Genomic DNA, 16199 nt, shown 5'->3' with positions numbered 1-16199 from the left:
GGGAAAAAAACCCTTAATGCCTTAGAACCACTAGAAAGTGAATCCAAGAACCTCTGAGAGGATACAGAGCAGTGCAGAACAAGGCTAGCAAGGCAAGACAAGGGGGTTGCATCATTATTATCTCAGTTCAGCTCGAAATCTACTTGTGTACATTAATTTACTAAAAGTCATGCCTGCCAAGAATTGATCAACTGTCAGAAGAAATGCACGATGATACACTAACGAGTTTATAATCTGTTCAGACTTCAGTCTCAAGGCTTTCCCTTAGTATTTCTAAAAAGACAACTTGAATCTATTTACATAATTTGGGCTTTTAAGTTTGTACTGGGACCATCTTGTATCTGTTCACAAATGTTTTTTGGATACTCTGTAGATGCTAGCCACTTGTACAGGGAACACATGATGATTAAAAAGTATACAGTGAAAATTAACACTTGACTCTTGCCATCCAAGGATACAATTGCTTTTAGTCAAAGGTTTAGTCATTAGCGGTAAAGTGCGCCATTCCAGGATGCTGTTAGGAAGAGACAGCACAAACGTAATTCAGTCAGAAATATATACAAACAGGTAATTAGCGCTGCTGATGTTCCAGTTAGAGTACAGAATGGAGAAGAGTATTAAATATTATGATGAAAATGCTTGTGAAATATATAACATCTCAAAGCAAAAAAACAGATTCCTGAGTAATTAAAATCCCTGTGTAAATAGAACACGTTGAAGTTTGTTTTACTGCACTCCTAATCTGTTCTTTCTTGGTAACATTAGTTTATGGTGTGTTCGGTGTATGTGTAATATAACTAAGATCTGCTTAATTCAGTTTGGGATTTTCATGTAGACATCTGGTCCCCGTCTAATGCATGCTGCAATTACTCTGTTTATTTGCTGTGGTGCCATTAGCAAGGCTATTTAGGTAAAATTGGAAGTAAAAAGGTTTAGCACCCTCCTAGATAGCCTAGCATCCTCATAGGATGTTAGGTACATTTCGTTATTTTTGGCTATTCTGTTATCATTGGAGCAGCTGTTTGTTTCTCTTGGCTGTTGTGGGTCTCACAGGCTGTAGGTCTCATTGCTCAGCCCTGACTTCTGGAGAATTCTGAAACATAGGAGGTTGAGTAAGGCAAATGGGCAGCGTGAATATCTATTGTGCTACAGCCAGTCCCTACTGTGCCCAGTAGATGAATGAAGAGCTCATAAATAGTCTGAAGCCTAGAGTAGCCCTGTTGTAGACATGGGTCTAACCCTTCAGAAGTAGTTCCCAGCCTGAGGGGCTCTGCCCCTGTGGGCAGACTGCTGGAGTTTACTGCATGTTCATTGAGTTCCCAGCTGTGGCATAGTTTGGAGGCCTTCTTCTAAAAAATCAAAGCTAAGTAAGGGAACCCTCATTTAACCCCTTGACGCCGGTGCCTCCCAACCCTTTAAGGGTTTCAGCAGCCAGGAGGCGGGGTAGGGTTTAGGGTCATGTGACCGACATGACACACCGTCACGACGGTCAAATGATCGAGAAAGGTCCCGATCGAAACAGGAGATTGGTACGTTTCCGTGAGTACGGGACATGTGTGCTGGGATCGCACAGGGCATGCACTCAGAGCACATGTTTTTTTTAATAGAATGCAAATGTGCGGCTGCTCGGCGTCTAGGCCCAGACGTTTGGCCGCCATGAAGAGGTTAAGCACCTGATCTGTAGAGCTCACTGAAAAGTGCCTGATGGAAGTTAACAGGAGTCTGACTGTCCTGTGGCATTGTGAGCATTGTCCAGTGGATACTGGAAGGAGGCATCCAGTGGCCCTATGACATTGTGAGCACAAACCTGAGCTTAGGGTCCTAGTTATTATGTGCTGTTTCCATTGGGTAGATAGGTCAGTGGTAGTCCTCACTGGGATAGCTTCTAAATAGGACTCAGTTCTGTCATCTGTAATTGTTCCTGCATAGAGACTGTTCAGGGATGCTTAGTAAAGTGAAGTGTCCTGTGAATATTCAGTGAATCTGGAGTATCCCATATCATCCTACAGCCCATCCAAGTTCTTTGGCAATACAAATCCTAAAAAGACATTACCTAGACTGATTACTAAGCCAAGAGTGAATGAACTGTTGTTGTGTGCCTGGCTGCTGCTGCACTAGTTTTGAGAAAAAGTAGTTAAATTACAGCAGCTCCTTTGGGGGTAGCACTACGAAGGTTTCAGTGATTTTTTTTTTGCTCAATTTTTTGCCTTGTTCAAATGTGTCTATTCCTATCTAAACTATTTTTTATCAGTTCTGAAGTTCTAAAGCAAAGCATCAAAATAATCTTTTTAAATTAAATGTATGGATAGTGAAAAGAAAAGCGGCAGACTGGTGATATTTTTTTCTTTGTCATTTATCTCTCTCCTCCTGTCAGCATGCACCTTGTACTGCAGTGCAATTCATTGGCTCATAGTCCCTCCCCCAGTCTAGAGTTTACCTACAGTTACTGCAAGAGTCTGATAAATCAATTTCAGGTCCTTACAGTATACTGCTTGCATTTAAACATACATTTAAAGCTTATGCATGGTTACAATTTCAAATTATATTTATTCCACATTTTAATTATTTCTAGCCTACTCCTGGATGTTCATAAACTTACTTTGTGAAAATGCCCACACATTTACTTTTTTGAATTCTGTGACATGTATTCACTATTCCCTGTGGGTAGGCACCACTGTGTCACACATTTCACAGAGCCTGCCTTCTGAACTCCAGGGGTGCTGAGAGGAGGAGTTTCAGGAGGCGGAGTCAGTACTGGAATCATTGTTTGCAGACAGCAAGGTACCGTGAGATATGTATTCCTTAGAAATTGAAAGTGAACAGTAGAGGAAAAGCTGCAAAGCATGCTGGGAGTCCAGGAAGTTGTGGAAAATGATGGCTGGCAGACAGGCAGAACTCAAGGAATAAGTATATATAGATTGTCAAAAATAACAATTGTTTGTATTGCTATTACAATGCTGATATTATAAAATGAAAATATATGTTGTGACCATAGATCTCCTTTAGGGATTTTATTTTATAAATGTGGAAGTTTAATAATATGTATCTTTTATACCTGTTTACATAACTTGTTACTATATGAGTAATAGATACAAGGATTGATGTGTTTACAACAGGCATTCTTTAGCTTACATCAGTGTTTATCAACCTTTTTACAGTTAATGCACCCTCTAAAATTATGGACAGTCCGTAGGCACCCTCTAAAATTATGGGCAGTCCGGAGGCACCCTCTAAAATTATGGACAGTTCCGAGGCACCCTTTAAAATTATGGACAGTCCCGAGGCACCCTCTAAAATTATGGACAGTCCGGAGGCACCCTCTAAAATTATGGACAGTCCGGAGGCACCCTCTAAAATTATGGACAGTCCCGAGGCACCCTTTAAAATTATGGACAGTCCCGAGGCACCCTCTAAAATTATGGACAGTCCCGAGGCACCCTTTAAAATTATGGACAGTCCCGAGGCACCCTCTAAAATTATGGACAGTCCCGAGGCACCCTCTAAAACTATGGACAGTCCCGAGGCACCTTTTAAAGTTATGGAGAGTCCTGAGGCACCCTCTAAAATTATGGACAGTCCCGAGGCACCTTTTAAAATTATGGACAGTCCCGAGGCACCCTTTAAAAATATGGACCGACCCGAGGCACCCTCTAAAATTGTGGACAGTCCCGAGGCACCCTTTAAAGTTATGGACAGTCCCGAGGTACCCTCTAAAATTATGGACACTCCAGAGGCACCTTTTGAAGTTATGGACAGTCCCGAGGCACCTTTTTTAAAATTATGGACAGTCCTGAGGCACTAGTATTACAGTGTTTCAGTTTTTCTCCATCACTGAGCTATTGTGACCCCAGCACTGACAAAGAGGGGCAGGGCAGGGTCACACAAGAATGCTGTGCAGGCAACCGACATCCTCCTTATCAACTGATGATGTAATTGGTATTCAGGACGCCGGCGGCTAGAAGGTCGTAATGGTGCACAATGAAAACCTTTGGCTTTGTGTACCTAAAGGTCAGGCTTCTTCCACCCACTGGCTTGTATACAAGTTTTATGTAACTTTTAGACATTTTGCCAAGGCACCCCAGAAGAAACCTCAAGGCACCCCAGGGTGCCTGGGCACCTTGGTTGAGAAAGGCTGGCTTACATCATGGTTTTTAAAAGGATAAGTTTACCTTTCGTAATACGTTAATATGCTCGCTGTCACAATTTTTTTAAAAAGTGAGGCTCTGCCTGCTCAGCCGCGTCATTCCTTCACAGAGTCCTGTCAATGTGAACTCTACAAGTACCAACAGCCTTTGCAGACAACAGCTTGTAGTTCTCAATTAACTATCGTGGTGCTGTTGAGCGCTGTGGTAGTTCATTGATTCCTCCTGTCAGTGTGAAACTGCCTGCCCATACAGTGTACGAGCAAACAGCTTACACTGACAGTCTGTAGGAGTCCTCATATGCATTTTTTTTTAAAGTGAATTTATCCTTTAATAGCTTTCATTGGAGACAGTTGTACACAATGAGCTCAAGATGGGTCTGGGCAGAAGCACCATTTATCTTCAATGATCCAGAATCCAGAACTGACTATCTTTAGCATAGGCTCCTAACTCTAATTAGACCTACAGAGCACCGAAGCTGGAGAACATTGTGCAGGGCAGTGCATTAAAGTGGAACTATAGGAAAAACTTTTGTTTTCATTTTGGAGAGAGTAACAGAGGGTTATGACCCCTGTCAGATTTTTTTTCACCATCTGTGCACCATTGGGGAGATTTCTTTTCACATCCTTGACCACAGCCAAACAGGAAGCGAGAGGAAATCCCTGCAAAGAAACAGAACTAGTTTTCCCATTGGAAGATTACCCCTTTAGTACTTTTCTGGGGGCAACCGAAAATGTGGGATTTTCTTTTACTTTCAGTTATAATGGTAAATAGGACAAATGGATAGGGTGAATCTCCTTAACGGGGGCATAGACAGCAATCAAAACTGACCAGCATTCTAATCCCTCTTCACCCTATCGAAAAAAAAATAAAAGAAAGTTGCCTTATAATTTAAAGTGTTACTAAACCTAGGACCCTGCATTCACTATATCTAGTCTCCCACAGTACACAGAACATGGAAATGCAATTATTTTAGTAATATAAACTGCTAAATTCCTTTTCTCTTCAGCAGTTAGAGTGGTTTTGTGACTTCTATCAGTGTCCAGCCAAGCACATGTTAAAGCTTGTAGTTTTTTTTTTTTCATTATGCACTAGGAGGATGCAGAAACCCTGACCTCTGTCTGGACAGTGCTGATTGGCCCTGTGCTGATCACATGCACTCTCCCAAGAAAAAAAAATATCTCTGGCAATACACACCAAACTGAGCATGTGGAGAGTGACTCCAGATGATATGTCTTATCAGGAGATAAGAGGTGGACACTGGAAGAAGGGGAGGATCAGAGCAGTGAGGGTCAAACAGCATTTTTACACAATGCAGAGGATTAACCCCTTAGGTTCCACTGTGAGTATAACAAGCATACCTTTCTGCATATACAGACTGATTTTACTGTTTTGAGTTTAGTAACACTTTAAGGATTTTCTGCAGAATACAGGTAATGTTCCTTATTTAGTTATTGCTGCAGAGGCTGTGTGGGATAGGTCAATATTGATTTATATTTTAACTAAACAAGCACTTATCCTTTAAGTATAGATAACTCTTGCCAGATGGAGATATAGCCCCATGGCAGATGTCAGATTTTTTTGTATTTCTCCTTGGACATAGGGATACTTCAAAAGTCTTAAGGGCTAAACTCAACTGTTGATTTTAATCTCATGCTGTTCATTGATTTAACCCCTGGTTGACAGTTAGCTCAATTGTTAACTGACGGGTAATGTGCTGCACATGGGGAAGTTGCCAAGAAGTGGTGAGTTCTCTCAGTAGAAAACAATTATAACTAGCTTTAGTTTAGATCTCATACACATGAAGGCACAAAAGAGCTACAAATGTATATGAAATAAGAGCCTTGTCTGATGATACCATTATAAATGCAAAGTGGAGTTAAGCTTGACCTGCATTGTGCTTGGGTTGTTGATCGTACTTAAATATCTCTGTCCTGCTCTGATACATTCCAAGTGGAAATTTCCTCCCTTGTTTGGATGTGATGCAAGTTGTTTGAGTTTTCCTTTCCACTATATCTTCTTTTGGACTGACTTATTCTCTTTTCCTCTTTCCTGAAGCTCTGCACAATGGAAAAGCTGTCTCTCCTTCAGTGGCGGACTGACAACTCATGGGGCCCCCGGGGAATAGGGGATCATGGGGCCCCTGTGTCCTTGTCCAAACTCAAAAAAGCCTATGAAAAAGGTACCATCTCATAGGGCCCCCATCTGACCCCGGGCCCCGGGCAGTGCCTGAGTTTCCAAATGGACAGTCCACCCCTGCTCTCCTTCCACCATTTATATGTGATTAAGGAAGCTTGTGATTCAAGCCTATAGGTTTAATAATAAGGTTCCAACTTTTACTGTCAAGGAAGGCAAACTCTGCTAACTCAGTATTGGGTTTCACAATTTCTTGTCAAAGCAAATGCTACTAGCTCAGTATAGGGTTCCACCTTTTTCCTGTCAAGGCAAACTCTACTAGCTCAGTATAGGGTTCCACCTTTTTCCTGTCAAGGCAAACTCTACTAGCTTAGTATAGGGTTCCACCTTTTTCCTGTCAAGGCAAACTCAACTAGCTCAGTATAGGGTTCCACCTTTTTCCTGTCAAGGCAAACTCAACTAGCTCAGTATAGGGTTCCACCTTTTTCCTGTCAAGGCAAACTCTACTAGCTCAGTATAGGGTTCCCCCTTTTTCCTGTCAAGGCAAACTCTACTAGCTCAGTATAGGGTTCCACCTTTTTCCTGTCAAGGCAAACTCTACTAGCTCAGTATAGGGTTCCACCTTTTTCCTGTCAAGGCAAACTCAACTAGCTCAGTATAGGGTTCCACCTTTTTCCTGTCAAGGCAAACTCTACTAGCTCAGTATAGGGTTCCACCTTTTGCCTGTCAAGGCAAACTCTACTAGCTCAGTATAGGGTTCCACCTTTTTCCTGTCAAGGCAAACTCTACTAGCTTAGTATAGGGTTCCACCTTTTTCCTGTCAAGGCAAACTCTACTAACTCAGTGGGCTTTTCAATATCAGGCAACTGTTTCCTAGATTTGCATGGTTGCCTCCTTGACTGTTGTTTATACATTCTCTAAATTCTACCAGGTGGATGTTCAGACTTCATCTGATGCCAGTTTCAAGTCTAAGAAGCCTAAGATGTTTCAGGAGCTTGTTGCCCCCTGTTTTTCAACTTGTTGGGGTTTTTTTGTGGGTTTGTTAGCATTTTGATTGTCCCAGATTTCCTTCTGGCACTGTGCCCCTTAATAAATAATTAAGAAAATAGAATTTTTGACCTACCATAAAATCCAGGCATAATCTATTTTTTAAACTTACAGTGGTCCAAATTGGTTACATGTAATTATATCACATTCAGAGAGCTGCTGCAAGTTCTCAAATTCAGCATAGTTGAATATTGAAGGTGCCAAGCAAGCAACTCTATGGGGTTGATTTACTAAAAAATGTGCAAAATCTGGTGCAGTTCTGCATAGAAACCAATCAGCCTTCTGTTTTTTTTAGAGAAGTTAGAGGCTGCACAACTGCCACAAAGCACCAGATTTTGCACTCTCCAGTTTTAGTAAATCAGCCCAATGCCTTCAGTGTACCAGATGGAGACTTACTGCAGCAGACTAATAACTGTTTGGTGTGTTGCCTCCCTTTGCCTAATATGGCAGTTAACATAATACAATAGAATACCAAAAGATCTCTATCTAGTTTTTGTCTGGTGTAGGTACATTTATGTACGTACATCAAAATATTCAATAACATATTGCTATTTTTAGCAGTACTTCAGTTTGAAGATGTTCATTGGTCATCTATATATACTTCCCTGAAAATCAATATAAAATGCTGAATTGCAAATACGTTGCTTTTGAGCTAAAAAAAAATCTTACAAAATGCAGCATATATACAAAACAGTTTAAATTCCAGTAGTCACAAATGACAGATAAATCCATATTGTTTTATGTCACACTTTTTGGCATAGCATAGCCTATAACACAAACACAGTTATGTAGTTATTATTAATGTCTTTACATGGTTTAGTTGTGGGTATATTTTAGGTTTAGTGGTCATTTAACTGCTAACACAGACTGTGCTAATCAATACAATAGAATCTTCCTTTTTCTCTCATAGAATAGGTGCAGGAACTCACCTTTCCCAGCTAACTCCCCTCCCCCCAACTTCAGAGTTCTTCGGGGAAGAGAAGTAAAACAGCGCAGAATCTACACATTGCTCAAGGTGCAAGGTTTAGGAATGTATAACAAACAGAATACCGCACTTAGGAGTGCATAACACACAGGGCTCTGGAGTACACACTGTGCAGTGCTGAGGTGTGTCACATAGGGCAAAGAAAATAATCAGCAAAAGGGACAGTACTTACATACCCCCCCCTTCCCCAAAGAAATCATCTGTTGCTAACCTCTTCTCCCCCAGTCCACAGATCCCCTCTTTACCACTGGTCCTTAGCTCCCCTCTATTCTCCCCCAGTGCAAAGCTCCCCTATTCTCACCCAGCCCGCACTCCTCTTTTCTCACCCAGTTCACAGGTCCCTTTTTCTCACCCAGTTTACAACTGCCCTCTTTTCTCCTCCAGTTTACAGCTTCCCTTTTCTCTCACCCAGTCCACAGCTCTCCTTTTCTCTCTTCCAGTCCACAGCTCCCTTCTTCTCTCCCCCAGTTCACAGCTCCCCCTCTTCTCTCCCCCAGTCCAAAGCTCCCCTTTTCTCTCCCCCAGTCCACAACTCCCTTCTTCTCTTTCCCATTTCACTGTTCCCCTTTTCTTTCCCCCAGTCCACAGCTCCTCTCTTCTCTCTCTCAGTCCACATCTCCCCTCTTCTCTGTCCCAGTCCACAGCTCCACTCTTCTCTTTCCCAGTCCACAGCTCAACTCTTCTCTGTCCCGTCCACAGCTCCCATATTCTCTCCCATAATCCACAGCTCCCATCTTCTCTCCCCCAGTTTACAGCTCCGCTTTTCTCTCCCACAAGCTACAGCTCCCTTCTTCTCTCCCCCAGTTTACAGCTCCCCTCTTCTCTCCCCCAGTCCACAACTTCCTTCTGCTCTCTCCCAGTCCACAGCTCCCCTTTTCTCTCTCCCAGTCCACAGCACCATCTTCTCTCCCCATCCATAGTACCATTTTTTCTACAAAAGTCCACAGCTCCCTTCTCTCTTTCCCATTCCACTGTTCCCCTTTTCTTTCCCCCATTCCACAGCTCTTCTCTTCTCTCTACCAGTCCACAGCTCCCCTCTTCTCTGTCCCAGTCCACAGCTCCACTCTTTTCTTTCCCAGTCCACAGCTCCCCTCTTCTCTCCCCCAATCTACAGCTCCCATCTTCTCTCCCCCAGTTTACAGCTCCACTTTTCTCTCCCACAGGCTACATATCCCATCTTCTCTCCCCCAGTCCACAGCTCCACTCTTCTCTTTCCCAGTCCACAGCTCCACTCTTCTCTGTTCCACTCCACAACTCCCATATTCTCTCCCCCAATCCACAGCTCCCATTTTCTCTCCACCAGTTTACATCTCTGCTTTTCTCTCCCACAGGCTACAGCTCCCATCTTCTCTCCCCCAGTTTACAGCTCCCCTCTTCTCTCCCTCATTCCACAACTTCCTTCTGCTCTCTCCCAGTCCACAGCTCCCCTTTTCTCTCTCCTAGTCCACAGCATCCTCTTCTCTCCCCATCCACAGTACTATCTTTTCTCCAACAGTCTACAGCTCCCCACTTCTCTCTCCCAATCCACAGCTCCCTTCCTCTCTCTCCCAGTCCACAGCTCCCCTCTTCCCTTCCCCAGTCCACAGCTCTCCTCTTCTCTCCTCTAGTCCACAGCTCCCCTCTTCTCTCCTGCAGTCCACAGCTCCCCTCTTCTCTCTCCCAGTCCTCAGCTCCCATCTTCTTTCCCCCAGTTTCCACAATCTCCCACCCTTTCCCTTCACATCCATTACCTATTCACAACCCCCCCCCCTTCTCACAGCTATCACATATTCACAAACCCCCCCACTACCTAGCTGCAACCACTGCACACCACACACTACAAATCCCAAACACACCTCCCTCCCCCTTCTCTTCACAGCCCTCTCACCTCTTTGCAAAAGCTTCAGTGCTGAAAGACAGCACCGTGCTCTTAGGTGTGTGTTGGATTTTTTTTTATCACTGTGCAGTTCTGCCTATCAGAACTCCAGAATAGAACCAAAGAAGAGTTTCAGAGGACTTAACTTGGCTCTCTGATACGTGTCTAACAGGCGAGGGCAGGGACAGAAGCATTCTCCCAAAGCACTACAGGAATTCCAAAAACCTGTGGCAGTAGCAGTATCGGGATCCAGGGCGCCCACCTACAAATGCCCTGCTCTACCTGTACATGCACTGTGTGCCTGGCGCTAGAACACAGAAGGTGGTTGTCAGGGCAGGGGCCAAGGAACGGACAGGTAACAATGTAACGCACTGGCTGACGACAACCACCACCCACAGACCGAAGTCCCTCAGGGCGCGGAGTCTACGTCCCAGGCTGCCCTTCACCAGGGCCCCTGATGGTGGGGATGGACTTGACGCAGCCAGGAACCAGGTCGCGGCCCCCAAGACACCTCAGCTGCGGTAATGGCCGCCGCCAATGGCGTGTAGCTGGTGGAAAAGACAAAAGAGTAGTCAGACAGGCCGGGGTCAACAACAACAGGACAAAACAGTACAGGACAGCAGACGGGAATCACAGGTCACGAGCCGGGTTCAGCAACAGAGGGTTAGATCAAAGGAGAATACAAAGAATAGTCAAGTCACAAGCCGAATCAGAATACCAGGAGAGTCATGAGAGTCAGAAAAGAGTAATAGTAACACAAAGACACAAGACACAAGTGCAAAGAGCATGTGCGGGCCACAGGCTTATATGTCATCTGCCACGCCCCTCTGGGGGGTGGACCTCAGAGACCTGAAGGCATAAAAAGGATTCCCACCATGCACAGCAGAATCCAAGATGGACGCCAGCACATGGAGTAACATAACCTCAGGGAAAAGGTAGGACCTTGACAGTGGTAAAGTAAGTGAGCAAAAACTTCCTCTACCGCCATCTGTGTTTAATGACAGTTTGGAGAGTGAAAGACTGCCAGAGGTGGCGGAACGCTGTTCTGCCACGTTGTGGCTGACAAAAACTCTGAGTATATTTCTTTTTCTGACATTGCAGATTACTCATAAAGTACACCTGGGCTTCTGTATAACAGTCTAAAAGAGTCCCAAATTCAGTTACTAATGCACAAGCCTCAAAAAGTAAACAAATAATTTCCCTTACCTTCCCTAACTGAACCAAATCATTCTTTATTTGTGTCTCAAGCACTCTCCCACCCAGGCACTGAAGCTCACAGTGGGAGGATTTCAACAACAATCCAGAAGTAGTGGGAAAGACTAGTTTTGGTCAGGTGATGATTGACAATCTACAGGCTTTTGAATCCGCAGTGACAATGCTGATAGACACTCCCCCTGCAACATGTCCTCGCACTGTAGTACAGGCAGGCACAGCCTACATGAAGGTGACAACTCTGCTATGAATATAGGATCAGTGTGGCATCAATGATCACAGAATCACAGAAAGCTACAATAGATGGACTTCACTGGCAGAATCAACAGATATTTGTGGGACTTTGCACGTGGATTAAGAGACAACTGTAAGTGCAGGTGCACATATGATTAAGTGCTGCAGGACATACTTTTTTTGAGAGGCCATAGTTCTCCTATAAAAGGAAAGTAGTGTTTATAGGAGTAGTAATGTTTTGTACTTACATCCTGCTGTTGATCTTCTTTTGACTTCCAAAGCTGCATAGACTTGCTTCAAGTTGCTTTTGCTTTGCGATTGAATTGTATGAGTAGAGAAGCGGTTCTCATGTGGACAAAAAGTCTGTAGAAGGATTCAAAGTATGTTCTTGAGGAATTAACTTTTATGCTGGAAACAAAGGTCTGATTTTGTTTCAGGGAAAGGATTGCTTCAAGTACATTTAAAACTAACCCCAAAATCTCATATTAAATGTTGATGTCATTTCAGAAACTATTGAGTATTGTCCGTGATACTTTATTTTTATTTGCACTAACATACAGTTTTTCAGGACAAGCTTTCTGGGTGTACCCCTTCTTCAAGCAAGATGTAATTTAAAAAATACACTCTATAGTTTCAAATAATCAGTTTTTATTACCTGGCAATCCTACCATGAAGGTCCTTGTTCAGGCCACCCCTGTAAAGGGGGTAACAACTGCCTCCCAACTGTGCTCATGTGTTGTTGCCCTGTCACCCATTCCCCTGATTGAGACTACAAGTGGTGGTGCCAAGACACATTAAGCAGGCATATTCCATCATTCTCACACTCAGAAAGTTGGTCCAAAGCATGAATGTGCAACCAACACTGGAGAGAGTACATGTACACAAGAGGTGGCTTTAAAAGGGCTGCAGAGATTCAATAAATAACTAAAGCGAAAACAGTAGTTTATTACAACATGGCAACTGTTAATTGTAAACACTGCTATAGGATTCTGAATATTATCTACTTTGGGTTTAGACCCACTTTTAGCTTCCAACAGTGCAATACACCAGGGTAACCTACCAAAATGCAGGGAGCAACTTCATGCAGATAGGATACCTGGTGACCATTTAAAACAGGACCCCAGTGATGTGAGTTAACAGTGCTAAACAATGAAGGACAAAGTCTATATATGCAGTGCCGTCTATGTATATAACTTTATGCATACAAACTAGAAATTTAGTTCATGTACTTATATAGCTCCATCAATTTACGTAGCACTTTACATATATATAGTACATTGGCATCAGTCCCTGCCCTCGAAGAGCTTACAATCTAAAGTCCCTACCTCACATTCATACATGCACATACTAGGGCCAGTTAACCTACCAGCATGCCTTTGGAGTGTGGAAGGAAACCGGAGTACCTTGAGGAAATGCAAGCATAGGTAGAACATGCAGACTCCAAGCAGGTAGTGCCGTGGTTAGGCTTCATACTGACGACCCTAGTACTGCTAAGTAGAAGTGCTAGCCACTTTGCTGCCAGTGTGCTACATTGCAACTGAAAAAACTCCCAGGGCTAGTTAAAATAAGAATGTAAACCTCTAATTGGTTGGCTCTGTTGAGTGGTACATATCCTCTTACTGCCACCTCCTGGAGGTATTTCAGTGGGTGTTAACTCCAGAAGGTGATGGTGCTTGATGCAATTGGCTCTCACGGTGATCATATGATTGGGAGCCTGTCCTGCTGGCTCCCAATGACAAAAGGAAACTGCGAGCTGTTAGAGACAGCTTGGTCAGTGTGCTGGGAAGTTCCAGCACAGAATCTCAGACCCCCGTGGACGTATATGTGCAGCAGCTGGGTGTTAGGACACATCTGCTCTGCTGCCTCTTATATGCATTCACCAGTGGGAAAAGGATATTAGGTTTTTGAAGTGTTTGCTAAATATAACAGAAGGCCATTTAAAAGATAATTTTTCCCTAGAAAATACTGCAAGCCATCATTTTCCAAAACGAACCAATACTCATTATCATTGTCTTCCAATCCACAGCAAACCATCTTTCCACTCCAGCACAAGCATCATAACTCATCGATGTTACAGGATACATGACTATTATATTAATATTATATAGTATGCCACTAAATAAAAGGTTTGTCTCATGACTATTGTTTCAGCTTATTATTTCTCTTTGATGGAACTAGTTATTTATTAGAGGCTGTATTCTCCTGAATATTGGCTTAGCTGATGTCATGCAAACAGACATAATCACCAACCGCTGCAGATAGATGAGAATGTCAGGAGGTCATTTTTAAAAAATCCATTATGATAGTTTTTAGTTATTTAGATAACCACAAGCACATGCATTCAGGATAACTCATTCTAAAGCTGTGCTTATTCTTTATTTATTATTAAACTGCTTTTTAAGCAACACATTTGTGTTTAAAAAAATAATAGAAATGGCAACAAAGATGTATTACTTAATTAAAGCAATCAGAAATATCATGAAGAATCAAAGAACACTGTTATGTTCCTCTTCTGTTATCAGCATAATTACATTCAGTGTAATCTTGTTCTAATAGTAACAAGCATCCCAATGCATTTTTGTCAAATACTAACAATACATGTTCACAACCTAGCAGATAGATATGATCCATACTACAATGAAGTACAATGTAGACAGTAATGAGCCATACTGCAAGTCTAGCTTAAAGTGATATTAAAGGAGCATTTTCTGTCCTAAAATGCAAAAAACAAATTTTTATACTTACCTGCTCTGTGCACGGTCCCGTACCTGCTCTTTGGCAGTCCCCACTGGTGCTGTCCAAAAAGTCAGCCTCCTCAGCAAACCAATTGCTAAGGGGGCACCAGTGTGTGTGCGCTCCCGAGCCAATCTGTGTGTATCCATAGACCCACACAGTGCTGGCAAGCCATGCCTATACTCCCTCCTCATAGGGGTCTATGGCTCCCGCTGATCTCAGGGTCTCCTGTGAGACCAGGAAGTGAGGAGAATGAATGGTGGTGCAATCAGTGGTAGATTGTGAGAGGAGTCAGGTAAGTGTTTAGCGATGGGGGGTAGAACAGGTAGTAGGGTGTTTTTTTCCTTAATGCAGGGAATGCATCAATGAAAAAAATGTTCTGAGTTTGGAACCACTTTAAGGGACCATGCACAATGGGCTTATAAAATGCTTATACGGGAGTTTTGCTTTTTTTTTCTCCTGCCTGTAGAAGCGTCTCAGTGTTATCCTATGTGTCCATGTACATTAGGGTGATTAGAAGTATATTTCAAGAGGAGAGTTTAGAGGCAGAAAAAAAACATCACAAGTGCATTTTTGAGAGGAGTTTTCAGGCAGAAAAAAAAACGCTGAATGCTCAGAAACATGGATGAATGCACCTAAATGCGCATAAATTCAGCATTTAGGAGCATTCAGTGTTTTCAGGTATACATTGATTATAGTGGAAATTGAACAGAGGGGAATGTCTGGAAAAAAATGCTTGTAAATGCAAATGCCCATAAACTCTCCTAAACTCCTGTGTAATACGGCCACTATGAGCATTTGCTGCTTTTTCTGACAGAGGTTCTGGCATTTTTTTCTGTTCCTAGAGTTCATGGACCCTAAAGTTCAACTCCAAGGAAACCACTAACTACACAGATGAAATACATATCCCCTGCCAAGGGATTTGTATTTCTTCTCATCTAGTCCTGTGATTTGCACCTCCTTTCCACAGAGCACGGCCCTGTCTGGCAGGGCAAGAGACCTGTTTTTTTCTCTACATCAATTTAGTAGCATTCAAAGGTCTTCTCTCTGCCCCTGACCTATAAGTGGAGAATTATAGGAAAAAAAGCAGACCGGTGAGATCACCCCTCTGCTGCTCTGCTTTCTCCTCCTATCAGCATACACTTATTAACACATAACATACCCCCACCGTAGTCTGGGTTCTGCTGCGCAGAGACTGCAGTGCTTGCATTTAAAAAATAAATTTAAAAAAATATATGTACAAAAGTAGAACGGCATTCATTTGTGTATTTTATATCTTGATCTTTAATATGTTGGGCATAATCTGCATTTCTGTCTAGTCCAGGGCTGTTTGTGAAGAGAAATCTGAACCACTGAAACTGTCGGAGCTCCATTGCTATTGCTTTAGGTAGTGATGGCCATCGATCATATAAATGTGTACACAAGGACTTATTTAATAAGGCTGTGCAAATTGCAATGATGACATGGCACCCACAGCAACCAATAAGATTTCACTTTTCATCTGTTAAAGATATTTCTTGTGTGGTTTCTTGTTAATAAGTATAATTGCTATCCACTATTGTTTGTGAGTGTGTATTGTGTGTGTGTATATATATATATATATATATATATATATATATTGCATACTATATATAAATATATATCTATATATATAGTCAAGTGAGTTACACAGGATTCGAAAGTCATAGACAATCAAGTGCAATCCATTAGCAGGTTCCATTCTGCTAATCCAAGAAGTGCTAAACATAAATTTATTTCCAAGGGCAATGGATCATAAGTGTGTACAAGAACCATGGTTTTGTTAAAATTCTGAATGAGCAGGGATGCCTGCAACCATTTTCTGTCTTCTTGGATT

At 42.6% G+C, this 16199-nt stretch overlaps 1 protein-coding gene across 1 annotated transcript in view; it reads left to right on the top strand.

Annotated features, from left to right (window-relative positions):
- KCNB2 (potassium voltage-gated channel subfamily B member 2) overlaps nucleotides 1-16199 on the top strand; it is a 317344-nt gene that overhangs the window by 16288 nt on the left and 284857 nt on the right. The gene's annotated exons all lie outside the window — the stretch shown is intronic.

This window comes from Staurois parvus, unplaced genomic scaffold (assembly GCF_062004578.1).
Source record: "Staurois parvus isolate SC_StPar_1 unplaced genomic scaffold, SC_StPar_1.0 ptg001302l, whole genome shotgun sequence".
NCBI classification, from domain to species: Eukaryota; Metazoa; Chordata; class Amphibia; order Anura; family Ranidae; genus Staurois; species Staurois parvus.
The sequence above is the reverse complement of the archived record's forward strand: the minus strand, read 5'-3'. Positions and strand labels throughout refer to the sequence as shown.